Genomic DNA, 13,758 nt, shown 5'->3' with positions numbered 1-13,758 from the left:
TTCATGCCTCTGGAGGTAGCAGCAAAATGGAAAGACTTTACCTCATTGATTACCTTCATAGGTTTTCTCCTCAGTAGGTGTTCTTTTATGCTTTTTGAGATTTCCGTGTTGTGAAAAGGCTTTCTCACACTGATTACATTCGTAGAGTTTGGCTCCAGTATGAATTCTTTCATGTCTGTAAAGGTTGCACCCTTGTGCCAAGCCTTTACCACATAGATTACATTCATGGGATTTCTCTCAAGGATGTATTCTTTTATGCCTTTGGAGATGTCCGTGTTGTGAAAAGTCTTTCCCACACTGATTACATTTGTAGGGTTTCACTCTAGTATGTATTATTTTATGCACTTGGAGATTTCCTTTTTGTGAAAAGGCTTTTCCACACTGATTACATTCGTAGGGTTTCTCTCCAGTATGTGTTCTTTTATGCCCCTGGAGATGTCCATGTCGTGAAAAGGCTTTCCCACACTGATTACATTTGTAGGGTTTCTCTCCAGTATGTGTTCTTTTATGTACTTGGAGATGTCCGTGTTGTGAAAAGTCTTTCCCACACTGATTACATTTGTAGGGTTTCACTCTAGTATGTATTATTTTATGCACTTGGAGATTTCCTTTTTGTGAAAAGGCTTTTCCACACTGATTACATTCGTAGGGTTTCTCTCCAGTATGTGTTCTTTTATGCCCCTGGAGATGTCCATGTCGTGAAAAGGCTTTCCCACACTGATTACATTTGTAGGGTTTCTCTCCAGTATGTGTTCTTTTATGTACTTGGAGATGTCCGTGTTGTGAAAAGGCTTTACCACACTGATTACATTCATATGGTTTCTCTCCAGTATGTGTTCTTTTATGCTTTTGGAGATATATGTGTTGTGAAAAGTCTTTCCCACACTGATTACATTTGTAGGGTTTCACTCTAGTATGTATTATTTTATGCACTTGGAGATTTCCTTTTTGTGAAAAGGCTTTTCCACACTGATTACATTCATAGGGTTTCTGTCCAGTATGTGTTCTTTTATGCCCCTGGAGATGTCCGTGTCGTGAAAAGGCATTCCCACACTGATTACATTTGTAGGGTTTCTCTCCAGTATGTTTTCTTTTATGTACTTGGAGATGTCCGTGTTGTGAAAAGGCTTTCCCGCACTGATTACATTCATATGGTTTCTCTCCAGTATGTGTTCTTTTATGCTTTTGGAGATATCTGTGTTGTGAAAAGGCTTTCCCACACTGATTGCATTCGTAGGGTTTCTCTCCAGTATGTGTTCTTTTATGCCTCTGGAGATTTCCGCGTCGTGAAAAAGTTTTCCCGCACTGATTACATTTGTAGGGTTTCTCTCCAGTATGTTTTCTTTTATGCATTTGGAGACAACTGGATTGGGAAAAGGTTTTACCACACTGTTTACATTTATAGGTTTTCTCATAAATATGTATTCTTTTCTTTTTGCAAAGATAATTCAGATATGTGTAAGCTTTACCATATTCTTTACACCATTGCATTTTTTTAAAAGATTTATTTACTTAATATTTATACTGTGTTCTGACTGCATGCTAGATGAGGACACCAGATCTTAGTATAGAGGGTTACAAGCCACCATGTGGTTGGCTGGAAAATGAATTCAGGACCTTTGGAATAACAGCCAGTGCTCTTAACCTCTGAGCCATCTCTCCAGCCACTGATGAATCTTTATGTCAGTGTAAACTATGTTTGCAATTTGGTTTAATCATAAACTGAAGTTACATCTTAACCTCTTATCACTTTCTTTACATTCATAGTTTTCCCCTTGATTGTGGGTTTCTGTACCTTACAAGATACCTTTGATGGTAAGAAACTTCATTACATGGCTCACTAACAGCATCATGTTTCTATGAGTGGTTTTTCATATTTAAAAAGAATTAGAAGGAGTCAGCTTTAATACAGGGACTGCATTCATAAATTTTCCTATAGTTGTAATCACACTGCATTCATAAAGGGAACCAAAATAAACACAACAATTTCCACAGGGCTAGTAATCATAGGGATTTTTGTAATGTGATTTCTTTGGCTATATTTTCATTGAGCTTGGAAATCTAATTAAGTATATTAGTTTAATTTTTAACAGTCCTCTCTTTTGAGCAGACTTTCTGAAGGTGATAGGAGTTCATAATTCATTCGTTATTAATCATGAATGGATTAATGAACATGTGAACAAATATAAATTTATAGTGATGTCACTATCATTCTTTCTACTGTACACATGTACAGGATAATTTAGAATGCAATAGTCTATGATGATGTGCATCTGGAAAAACCCAACCAGGAAAAGTGGGCATTGCTGGATCCTTACCAAAAGCATCTCTACACAGAGGTAATGATGGAGATCTACAAGATCATCACTTCTATTGAGGAGACAATAAATATTCTTTAACAATTCTCTGCAGAGTGGAGGTAATTTTATGAATGAAGGGGAAGATAGCAAGGGGAGGACAGGAGCTCCACAAGGAGAACAACTGAATCAATATATTTAGGCACAGGGGTCTTTTCTAAGACTAATACTCCAACCAAGAATAATTCATAAATATAACCTAGAACCCCTGCTCAGATATAGCCCATGGCAGCTCAGTGTCCAAGTGAAATTCCCTAGTAATAGGAACAGGAACTGTCTCTGATATGAACTCAGTCACTAGCTCTTTGACTAACCCTTGCTGCAGGCGCAACAGCCTTGGCAGGCCACAAAGGAGGACTATGTAACCTGTCCTGATGAAACCTGGGAAGCTAGGGTGAGACTGAAGAGGAGGAGGGACTCAAATATCAGTGAACTTGAGGAGGGGATTGAGAGGATATGAGGAAGGGAGGGAGAATTTGGAGGTAATGGGGTACAGCTGGGATACAATGTGAATAAACTGTAATTAATATTAAAATATAAATAAAAACGGAAGAACAACAAATGAAACATTTCCACATACACACAATTTTGCTTTTTGTTCTTCAAAGACATGGTTATTATGGTTCCTCCACAACAGCATTCTTGACCCTCATAATTTCCATCTGATTAAACTTCACAACTTTGCTTCAGGTATTTGAGTAACATAATCTTTGTTATGGAATATTTGCTCATCAGTAGGTTTTGTACACAAAATTATCACCTATTTTATGAGTATGCTGTTTACAATATGAGTGGCGATAGAGGATCAACAGATAGGGATTTCTACAAAGTATCTCAACATGGATATGATTAATGATTTATCATTTACAGAGGAATTTTAATTTAGAACATGGCTGCTCTGTCAAAAGACCCCATGCAAATACCTTCTATGTCAATGTGATCTGGCTAGAATACAAACACGCCTTTAATCCAGGAGACAGAGGCAAGCAGATCTGACTTCAATGCCAGCCTGGTATAGAGCAATGTCCAGTAAAGAAAAGCTTGGATTCAGGCATGGTGGTACATGCTTTTAATCCCAAACTATGGGTATAAAAATAGCAGGTAGAAGGAAGCACCCATATTTGAAAATGCTGTCTCATTTAGTTTCAGGAAAGGTGACAAATTCAGAAAAATAATTGACTGCATAAGATACATGTATCTCTCATGAGAAGAGAGAGGAAATGAATCTCCCAAAAGTGGTGCTACCAGGAGAGAGAAGGGAGTTTTACTGGGCAGTAATAGGCAGGTTGGAGAGAGAAAACTAAGGTGAAGATCAAATGAAGCAGAGAATAAAAAAGAGCTGAAGATTAGAAAAGACTGATGGAGTTAGTTTGAGACTAAACAAAACAATTTAGAGGTCAGGACAAAAGCCAGATTTTCAGGAATTCTCAACGACAGAAAATCTTCTAGCCTAAAGAAAGAGAGTATGGAACCTAGAAGCTGCCCTGCCCAGGCCTAGGGTGCCAGACAGAGGGGCAATCATTTTCAGAGATCATAATTTCTAGATTGAGTAAATGTCATTTGTACAGCAATATCTATTTAGCAAGGGTTTCACTGTCTTCTTTTGAATTGAAATTCCTGGCAAACATAAATAATATAATATACCTAACAGTGAGGAACATGGGTTTGGGAGAATTTAATGTTCCTTACTACTCTTAAAGTGGTGTTTGTTTTTCCACTGTTGCTTTTCTTTAAAATTTCTGGGACACATTAAAATTTTTTCACAGAGCTGGAGAGCTGACTCAGAGGTTAAGAGCAGTGGCTGTTCTTACAGAGGTCCTGAGTTCAATTCCCTGAAACCACATGGTGGCTCACAAGCATCTATAATGAGATCCCATGCCCTCTTCTGGTGTGCAGGTTGAATAATGTATAAATAATGAATAAACAAATCATCTTTAAAAATTTCTTCATAGGCATATTTATACAAGCTTCCATGAGTAATTACCTTCCATATCTAATAGATAGTCGATAATGTTCTTCAGTATTATGCTCTTCCCAATTGTAGCCTGAAATATGGGCCAAAAAGTGAATGAGAGGGGATTAAAAATTAGGCAAAATTTAAGTTTCTATATTCAGTGAACCTTAGAAACATGCCTGATTTTTTTGTTCCTCATTCCAAGTGAACTTATATAAGAACATCAATAAGAAAAGTCAACAGTAACAACAGTTGTCCCATTTACCTGAATAGAGAAAGAAAATTCACTGTATTACCTATAGCTGTAAGGTGCTTGAAGGTCTCCAGCATCACATCTTTGTAGAGACTCTTCTGGGAAGGATCCAGCAAGGCCCACTCTTCCCGAGTGAAGTTCACATCCACATCAGCATAGGTAATTGAATTCTAAATGATCCCATACATGAGTAGAACAGAAAGCACAATGGTGACAACAGTGTAAATATATACTTCATTGACAATATATTCATACAATTCTGGTGCTTCCCTGACATCTACTGACACAGAAGTTTCGATGTACTCACCAAGTCATTTTAGAAGGAAACTAAATGAGGAAGTTCACCTCATTTCTGCAACCTTTGAATAGAATTCAGCCTTTCAAGAGAAATGAAAATTAACAGATGTAAAGAAAGCAAGACATGCAAATAGATGAAAAGTACGGAACACAGATCACAGACATTGCATGCACAATTACTACCTAAAAACAGGGGCAAACAGGAAGTACTGGTTCATAACTTTAATTCCAGCATTCAAGAGGCAGAGGTATGTGTATCTCATTGAGTCAAAGGCCAGCCTAGTCTCTGAAACAAGTTTCATGACATGCAGAGGTACATTTAAGACCTGAATCCACCACAAAAATCATTCAAATAAAAAAATACTGCAAACTCTGTGATATATCTGAAGTTCCCACAAAGAACTTTATATTCAATATATTTCTGTATCTATCTTCCAGAAACCTGAAGTGTCCGAGGTTAAACTGTAATATTAATGTGAGCTTACTAAAAGGGAATGCTTGTTCAAACAGGTACAAATGGATGGATGAAAACATTAGTCCTGGAATAGTTGGTCATAAATGAGCAACATAAGGCAGTTGAGGTGGATCAGCAATGAAAAGCTCTTGTTTGCCTTACCAACAACTGGGCTCAATTGCCAGTGCTTATATGGAGGCTCACAACTACCCATTATTCCAAATTCTGAAGTTCTGAGGCCAGCTGCTGACTATTGTTAGGATCACGTACATATGAGGTGCATAGTAACACATACAGACAAAATACTACTCATAATCACTCAGTTAAAACAAAACAAACACATGAGACAGGAAGAACAAGACACACCTGCAATCCAATGACTCACAAATCTCAGTCAGTATTAATGATATGAATACAAGACATCCTTAGAAACAGAATATACTCTCTGCCAAATATCAGTATTCAAGAGTGGATATGGATGAAGATCAGGATGGTAGCATATGCTTGACATGTACAAAAAGCTACATACCACATCAGCCAACATATCAAAAGAAAAACTGCCAGGCATATTGGGCCACATTGAATACTAGCCCTCTGGAGCCAATATGAGGTGGACTTTTAAGTTTGAGGCTGGGATAGATTGCATTCCTACATCCAGAACAGCCAAATCAACACAAAAACCTTGGTCTTCAAAAACAATAAAATTAAAAATGTAAAAACCTCAGGATACCAAAATAGGTTAGCAATGAATAGCAATTTCTTTGACTCTTTCTTGTTATTTAGAGATAGACTTGATAACAATGAAGACCATGTGAGCATTGAAGGAATCAGAATAAGTTTCAATCACAAGACAGTAGACAGAAACAAAAGGAAATGGTTTGAGATCATAGACATTCAAATCTAATCTCCAGTAAGGAATCTAGACAATTTCCTCCTAGAAAACCTTTCATGCCTTCCTCCAAAGAACCACACAAAGAAGAAATAAATGTTCAATGGTATTCTCCTACTTGATTCTGTGGACCTTTTCCACTCTCTGTTATTGAAGACTCAATTCTCAATGCCCCTAGCACTCCAAAAGAACAGCAGTGGCAGCTCCCCTTTCCTGTGTCCATGTCTCCCGTGGATTACACACTCCCACTCTCTGTTCTGTTCCCGGGAACCCACTCCCAAGTCTTCAGGTAAACCATAGGCCTTGCTTGCATAGGGACAAAGGCAGTGTACCAGGGATCTTCTCCACTACCTTTGTTACATCACTCTCAATTCTCAGGATCTTCCCCAGTGTTCCAACAGAACACATATGGCACCATCCACTCTATACCATCCCAGCAAGCCTAACACCATGAATACACTAGCCAAGCAGGTCATTAAAAAAGTAACACTCCGCCAACATACTTTCTGAAATTTGAGATAACTAACAGAAAACTAAGAACAAAATCCCCACACAAGAAAAGAGCATTTGCACCTATAATCAATAAAGTAGAAGGAGAAGATGAAGAAACAATGAAACAAAGGGTTGGTTCTTTGCGAAAAACAAACAAGATAAACCCTTACCTAAACTAAATAAAAGACAGAGAGGAAATATCCAAATTAATAGCATCAGCAATTGTATTAAATATTTTTGTTTCTTTAAAATCCCACTCATGTTATGTGAATTTTTTTTTCTATTATCCCCAGGTGTGGAGCAAGAAGCTGCTTCAGTTTGCCCACAGCTGTTACTTATGATTGTCTCCTGCTCTAGCAGGGCTGTGGTTTTGCCACCTGCACATAGTTTAGTTCTGAGTCTTCTGGAGAGGGTACACATGCAGAGCCATGAGAGGACACTGGGTCTTGGAAGAAGAAAGAAGCTGCTGCTCTTCCTGATGCTGTTCACCCACACTGCTACTCTGTTTGCCATTGCTGGTTTGTGGACTGCTGGATATCCTGGTGACTAAGAGGTATTGCCCCAAAGATCCTGACCACCCTAATCCACAGGAAGTAGTTAAAGAGACCTCTGTTTCTTTCCCCTCTAGCATTCTCTCTCCTTTACCAATTGGGGGTTTTGGAAGGAATAAGGGTTGTAAGGGGGGTATAGGTTTAAGAATCCAAATAAAGGGCTGAAGAGATGGCTTAGTTTAGGAGCACTGGCTGCTGTTCCAAAAAACCCAAATTAATGAGATTTAAACAAACAGTGCCATTTGTTGTTTGCTGTTTCAGTGGGCTTCTGGAATCCACACATGTAAGACAGTTATTGCACTAAAGAACCCAATGAACCCTAATCAGCATTAAGTAGCTGGAAATCTGCATTCCTTGTCTGTACTAACTGTTTTCTCTCCCAACAAGGGGTGGTGAATGAAAGGGAGGTAGAGGTATTTACGAACCAAGAATAAAGTAGGTATTTGAAAAAGTAAAGCTTACAATATTGCTCTCAGTAATATCAAATATAATTCCTAGTTGAAAAAAAAAAAAACCTCATGTCACATTTTGTGTTCTTTCCATTGCTTAAATTGTGGCATTCCTGCTCATTTCATTCCAAAGCAATACTTTTGCTACCAAAAAAAAAAAATCCCATGCCTCAACCTTCAGGTCACCTGTGTCTATGCCCTTACATCGAAATACCCACTACTGTGAGGATACATCTGAAAGCCAGAACGCATTTGGGTTCCCCTGGACATATTTCATCAGATGTAAGACTGTTCCAAAGTCTGGAGATGAACTACTGGAGGCATCTCCATACCTGACTTCAAGATATACTAGGAGTAATAGGAATAAAAACTGCATGGTACTGGCATAGAAGTATGCTGGGTGATCATTGGAACCAAATCAAAGACCCTAAAATAAACCCGCATACCTATGCATAATTGCTTTTGGACAAAGGAGCCAAAACCATACAATGGAAAAAGACAGCATCTTCAACAAATAGTGCTACTCAAAATACATGTCCACAAGTAGAAAAAATGCAAACAGATCCATATTTCTACCCTGCACAAAACTCAATTCCAAGTGGAACAAAAACTTAAACATAAAGTCAGAATCACGAAAAATGCCAGAGGAGAAATTGTGTAACTCCCTTGAACTCACTGGTCTACGAGACAACTTCCTGAATAGAACACCTGCAGCTCAGGCTCTAAAAGATACAATTAAAACATGGAACAAAAGCTTTTGTAAAGCAGTTGACACTATGAACAAAAGGAAATGGCCATCTACAGATTGAGAAAAGGTCTTCACCACCCTTTATCTGACAAAGAGCTAAAATCCAGAATTATATTAAAGAAATCAAGAAATTAAACATCAACAGACAAAATAATCCAATTAAAAATGGGACACAGGCATAGAGAATTCTCAACAGTGCATAAACACTTAAAAAAGGGCACAACATCCTTACTCATCAGCGAACCGCAAATCAAAACTGTCTGTGAGACTCCATCTTACATTTGTCAGAATGACTATGGCCAGAACCTCAAGTAGCAACACATGCTGGCAAGGATGTACAGAAAGGGGAACACTCCTCCATTGCTGGTGGGGAAGCAAATTTATATAACCACTTTGGATATCAATCTGGCACTTTCTTAGAAACCTGGGAAAAGACACACCTAAAGACCCAGCTATACCACTCCTGGGCACACACCTGAAAGTTGTTCCACCATCCAACAAGGACATTCCCTCAACCATGCTCATAACAGCATCATTTCTACTAACCAGAAACTGGAAACAATCTCTATTCCTCTCAACCGAAGAATGGGTAAAGAAAATGATATTTACACAATAGAATACTACCCAGCCCTTAAAAACAAGGAAATCATGAAATTTTCAAGCAAAAGGATGCAACTAGAAAAGATCTTCCTAAGTGACATGACATAGACCCAGAAAGACACACAGAAAAGACAGTAGTAAGCCTCAAGGACAACATACACAGGACAATGAGATTCCCTTTTAGAGGACAGAGCCTCAGAGTCTCCTCCTCACCAGGGAATCCACACTCAGAAAAGCTGACAGGGCAAGGGCCTCTGCCCAGGGCACCACATACATACTGGCTCACAATCCATCCCACTTCTAACACGTGGAACTCTCCTAGCTCAGCAGACCAGCTTTTCTGGGACTGGCATCAATGAACCCCATGGTCTCCATGGCATAGCTTGTGGTCCTGGATATTGATCACTTTAGAAGCACCAGAGAAGAATCTTGGAAAGACTCTGCGAGGTACTTTGTACTGGTCCTCCTTCCTGGTTGTGTAGCTTCCCCAGAGTCCATCATCATTTGCTTAAACCAAGCATTTGGGCCTCAGGGCACTGGCAGATCCTCTACTGGAGGATTAGAGATAAGGGGACTCAGACAGCACAAACCATCTCAGCTCTGCCCTAGGGGAGACAGAGCCTCAGCCTAGTAAATTAGTAGTTGAATAAATGTTTCCACTCTCCCAGGGTACATATTTATTTTACAAGTCACAGGGTGCTGCATGTATACATTTCATTACCCTCTCACTGTCCAATGCAGCCATCTCTACCTCACAGCTGAGAATTCCTGCATCATCCCTCAGTCAAATGCAAACAGTAACAAAAACTGAAGCCTAAAGGAGCCTTGAATTTGAAAGAAAAGAGTAGCAAATAAGGGATGAATGAAAAACTAAAAATTAAATGACATGATTCTTCCTAGGTATGGTGGGGAGGAAATTTATTATCCCTAGAAAGGCACACACACCGGCAAGTACTTCTGGGAGAGGCCAAGGTGAACACATTCCTGAGCCATGTTAGGACAGGGAGGAGAGGAGAGGGGTACGCCAAACTATGAGACTATGACAGTAAATAATAGATGAAATAGAGCAGGTAACCAAATTGGGTAGATAACAGAAAGAAGGGCAGCTGGGTTAAGGGCCCGAGCCCTGGGCTAGAGGGCAGTGATGCTAGCCATAGCCTGTAAACAGGGAGGGACTCGGCGATGCTGGGCAAACCTGGTAGCTAATTCTGCTCTGAACTGTTAAATAGGCACCTCAGCCATTTGTCCCACGATTTCAGTCTTAACAGTGCCCAGGTCGCCACATCAAGTCTGTTCACAGTCCATCCCACAACTAACACGTGGGACTCAGTCAGCTCATCATTCCTAAGGCCAGGACAAAGTACCTAACAAGCAGCTGCTGACTGCCAGGTTCCATCCAGCCGGGGAAGGACAGCAGGCCTTGCTGCTCAGCCCTCAGCCTCCTACTCCACCACCATGTTGGGTGCTGCAGCCACACACTCACCATGGTGCCGTTTTGGAAGTCGCCTGAAACCCCTCACAGGACCCAGCAGCTGAGCTCAGACCACTGGATGCCAAACACTCCTGAAAGCTCAGCTTCCAAATGGAACCTGAAACCTGGCACCCGGAAGAACCCTCCTCTTCCTCTGAGTACAGGATTCATCTGGAAGTCCTGATTGGCCAGTGAGTCTTGAGCGACAGGAGCACCTTCCATAGGGTCACAGTGTACTGAAGAGACAAAGCAAAGTGCTTCCTGGCCCAGGTGAAATGAATCCATGTTTGCTAATTACGAAGAGTAGTGAGGGCCTGGCTTAGGGAGGAAGCTCAGGAGAATCCTATGCTCCAGGAGGGACTTTGGATCCATGATTCGACCTTTGGGTTCATATGTGGAGAATCAGGGTCACACCTTTCCCAAATCAGCAGAGATTTTTTAAGTAGATTTGTTCCTGTTGTCTAATAACCTACCCTTCCATCTTTCAGCTCTTTGTAAGCTGTTCCTCCTCCTGGAATCAATTGGGATAGCTTGAACAGCCCATTATTCAACTTGCAGTGGAGTGAACAATCTGTCCACAGGCAGAAGGCTATCACGAATATTAACAATTAAACAGCGATTTTAGGAAACAAAAGGAGATTTTTTGTGACTTCACACTGGTACAGGTTAACTACAGCTACTTTTCACCTGGTTGGTATGAGATAACCTTGGGAGAAAAGCAGGAAACAGATGATACATAATTTGGAGCATGTGTATCATCCTCATGATAAGGTTAGTTCTTTGTTCTGACTCCTGATTTGTTCCTCTATAGGCCACACAGGACATTTATTGATCATGTACAACTGATTACCTCACTTCACATTGTTACTGTCAACTCCTCTCACAGCAAGAAAGCTTTTTCCCTCTTTCTTGCCCATTCCCTTCGGTGCTGTGACTATAAAAGCTCCAATACTTGTCAGTTATCTCACTTCATACACAGTTCCTCCTTTATTTGTAAGGCACCAATTAAAGCCAGAGAGGTTGGAAAAACTTCAGTCCCTTATAGGTCCTAAAAGACCACTGAACCCCTTCTATCTCCGCTCTAAACCTGCCCTTCTACCCCATTCTTTCCCACAGATGAGATTCTCCCTATGAGAACTCAGCCTTTCTGCTGATAAAGCCCTGGTACTAGGCAAGGTGGTTCCTAGTTTTAGCTGGGCTAAGCCCCTGACCTGCAGTCCTATTTGGTTGATGAACCACTAGCCACATGGTCCAGTTCAATTCCCCTTTCTCATGCACAGGAATGGCTTCTTCATATTCTCTTCTCTTTGGGAAACATCTAGTTTCTACACTGATATTTGCCCTACTCAAATGTCTCATACCAAGGAACACTAAGAGTGATCAGAAAGTAAAAGCGATTCCCTGTATTTCTTTTCTCAAAGTCCTGTCTCTTTCTCTCTTCCTGCTATCCCACTAAATAAAAATACTCTCTGGTTTCTTTTTATACTCTCAAAAGAAATGTGAAGATTAAACTGTAAACCTTAAGGGGACCACATGGTATGAACAATTTTAATCATAATTAATTCTCTGTTTATTTTATCTCCTTTTAGATAAAGACAGGAACAACTCTCATTTTAAATTGGAATGGAACTTTATGAAAATTCCAAGTTATATTTTACAACATGCTATGTAATATGCTTCAACCATGGTTCAACATAATTTTTATAAGATGCTAAAATTTTAAGATTATAAAAGTCTATTCAAATTAAGATAATTTAAAATGCCTGTCTAACTGCCTGTGACTTTATCTATTCCTAAATTAATAAATAAATGCCTTTTTTCCTGCCATGAGCTGCCTGTGATCCAGATTTACCACTAGGTTTTCTGGCTAATGCATTTGGTAAAATAAATTCACATGTAATTTTAAAGTTGCTTTATAAAAAATTGCTTTATACTATTCTACTATATTGTTGTTTATTCTATATCTCACAGCTTGAGGGTTAGTAAGTAAAAGTTTTGACCTAAATACCCTAAAACTATATGATATAATGCCAAGAATACAATAAATTAAGATCTGTTAATTTTAGACTCATTTATTTATTCATGTTAAAACTTGGTCATTATGCTATATCTTCACTATCAAGGTTAAAATATTCTTTTTCTTATTTTCAAAATATAAAAACATTATTGATCTACAATACAGCCTTAGCCTTTTATAAGTTACAGACTATGTTTATGACTTTTAAGGCTGTACCTTGACAAGGACAAAACCTAAAGCCACAGTATTTGACGGTTAACAAATGCAAGTTGACAGTCAGTCATCTCACACATGATCAAGTCTTCAAACATGTCCAAAATTATATTTATAGTCCTACAGATGCAAACATGGTCTCACTGCTATCTTAATTCAAAATCTAAGGATGGTTCTTTAGTCACCACATAGGATCTGGTAAAAAAGAATAAGAGAAGTGCCTTCCGGACAGGCTCATCTATGGCATAAACTATGCTCCAGAACTTGGCTGCTGTTCTGTGAGTGTTGGCATTCCCACAGAGAAAACAAGAGGTCTTCAGTGCCCCATCCAGTGGGGGTGTAGCCAAAAGTCAACTCTGCCAGGTGACTGCTTGAAATGCAGCCAAAGGGGTCACTGGTCCCATGGCTGACTCAACAAGCCATGACTACCTGCTAGCGGACTGGCTTCTGGAAGTCAAAATGTTCCAATGCAGGCTTTTTCTCTATGCCAAGCCATGGTGGCTCAACTAGTACAAGACCACAGATACTTTCAGCCTTCCTGCTCCTTGGACTGGCAGAGGACAAATGGCTCCTAGATTTAGCAACCTCCAACACCATCGCCCAGCCCAGGGCAACAGGTTTGTTTTGTGGGAAAAGAAGTTTAAGTTATAAAGAAAGGTTCTACAAAAATGTTTAAGGGTCTAAGAAAGTGTTTTAAGGTTGATAAATGAAAACTTAAAAACTGGTTAAGCCTCTTTTCCATAAGGTATAATGATAGTAAAAGTTAAGACCAAGTGAGATTTTATCCCTTCTATTTCTTGAAAGGCTTCTGCCGTTCCACAGTTCACCTTTGAAAATGTTGATCTTGTTAACACAAAGGTATATGTCTACCACCTTTTCTACAATGTGTATTTCAATGCATGTTATAATGGTGATGCTGCCATCTCTAAAAGTTTATCTCCTTTATAAAACTTAAAAGGGATTCTTGTAAGCTGCAGAAAAGCCACCTGAACCCACCTCTCAGATCCATTAGG

At 39.5% G+C, this 13,758-nt stretch overlaps 1 pseudogene; it reads right to left on the bottom strand.

Moving 5' to 3' along the window:
• Window positions 1–392: 392 nt before the first annotated feature.
• LOC132651378 (zinc finger protein 844-like) lies at window positions 393–4,378 on the bottom strand (annotated as a pseudogene).
• Window positions 4,379–13,758: the final 9,380 nt, after the last annotated feature.

Source organism: Meriones unguiculatus, assembly GCF_030254825.1.
Source record: "Meriones unguiculatus strain TT.TT164.6M chromosome 13 unlocalized genomic scaffold, Bangor_MerUng_6.1 Chr13_unordered_Scaffold_57, whole genome shotgun sequence".
In the NCBI taxonomy this organism is placed as follows: Eukaryota; Metazoa; Chordata; class Mammalia; order Rodentia; family Muridae; genus Meriones; species Meriones unguiculatus.
The sequence above is the reverse complement of the archived record's forward strand: the minus strand, read 5'-3'. Positions and strand labels throughout refer to the sequence as shown.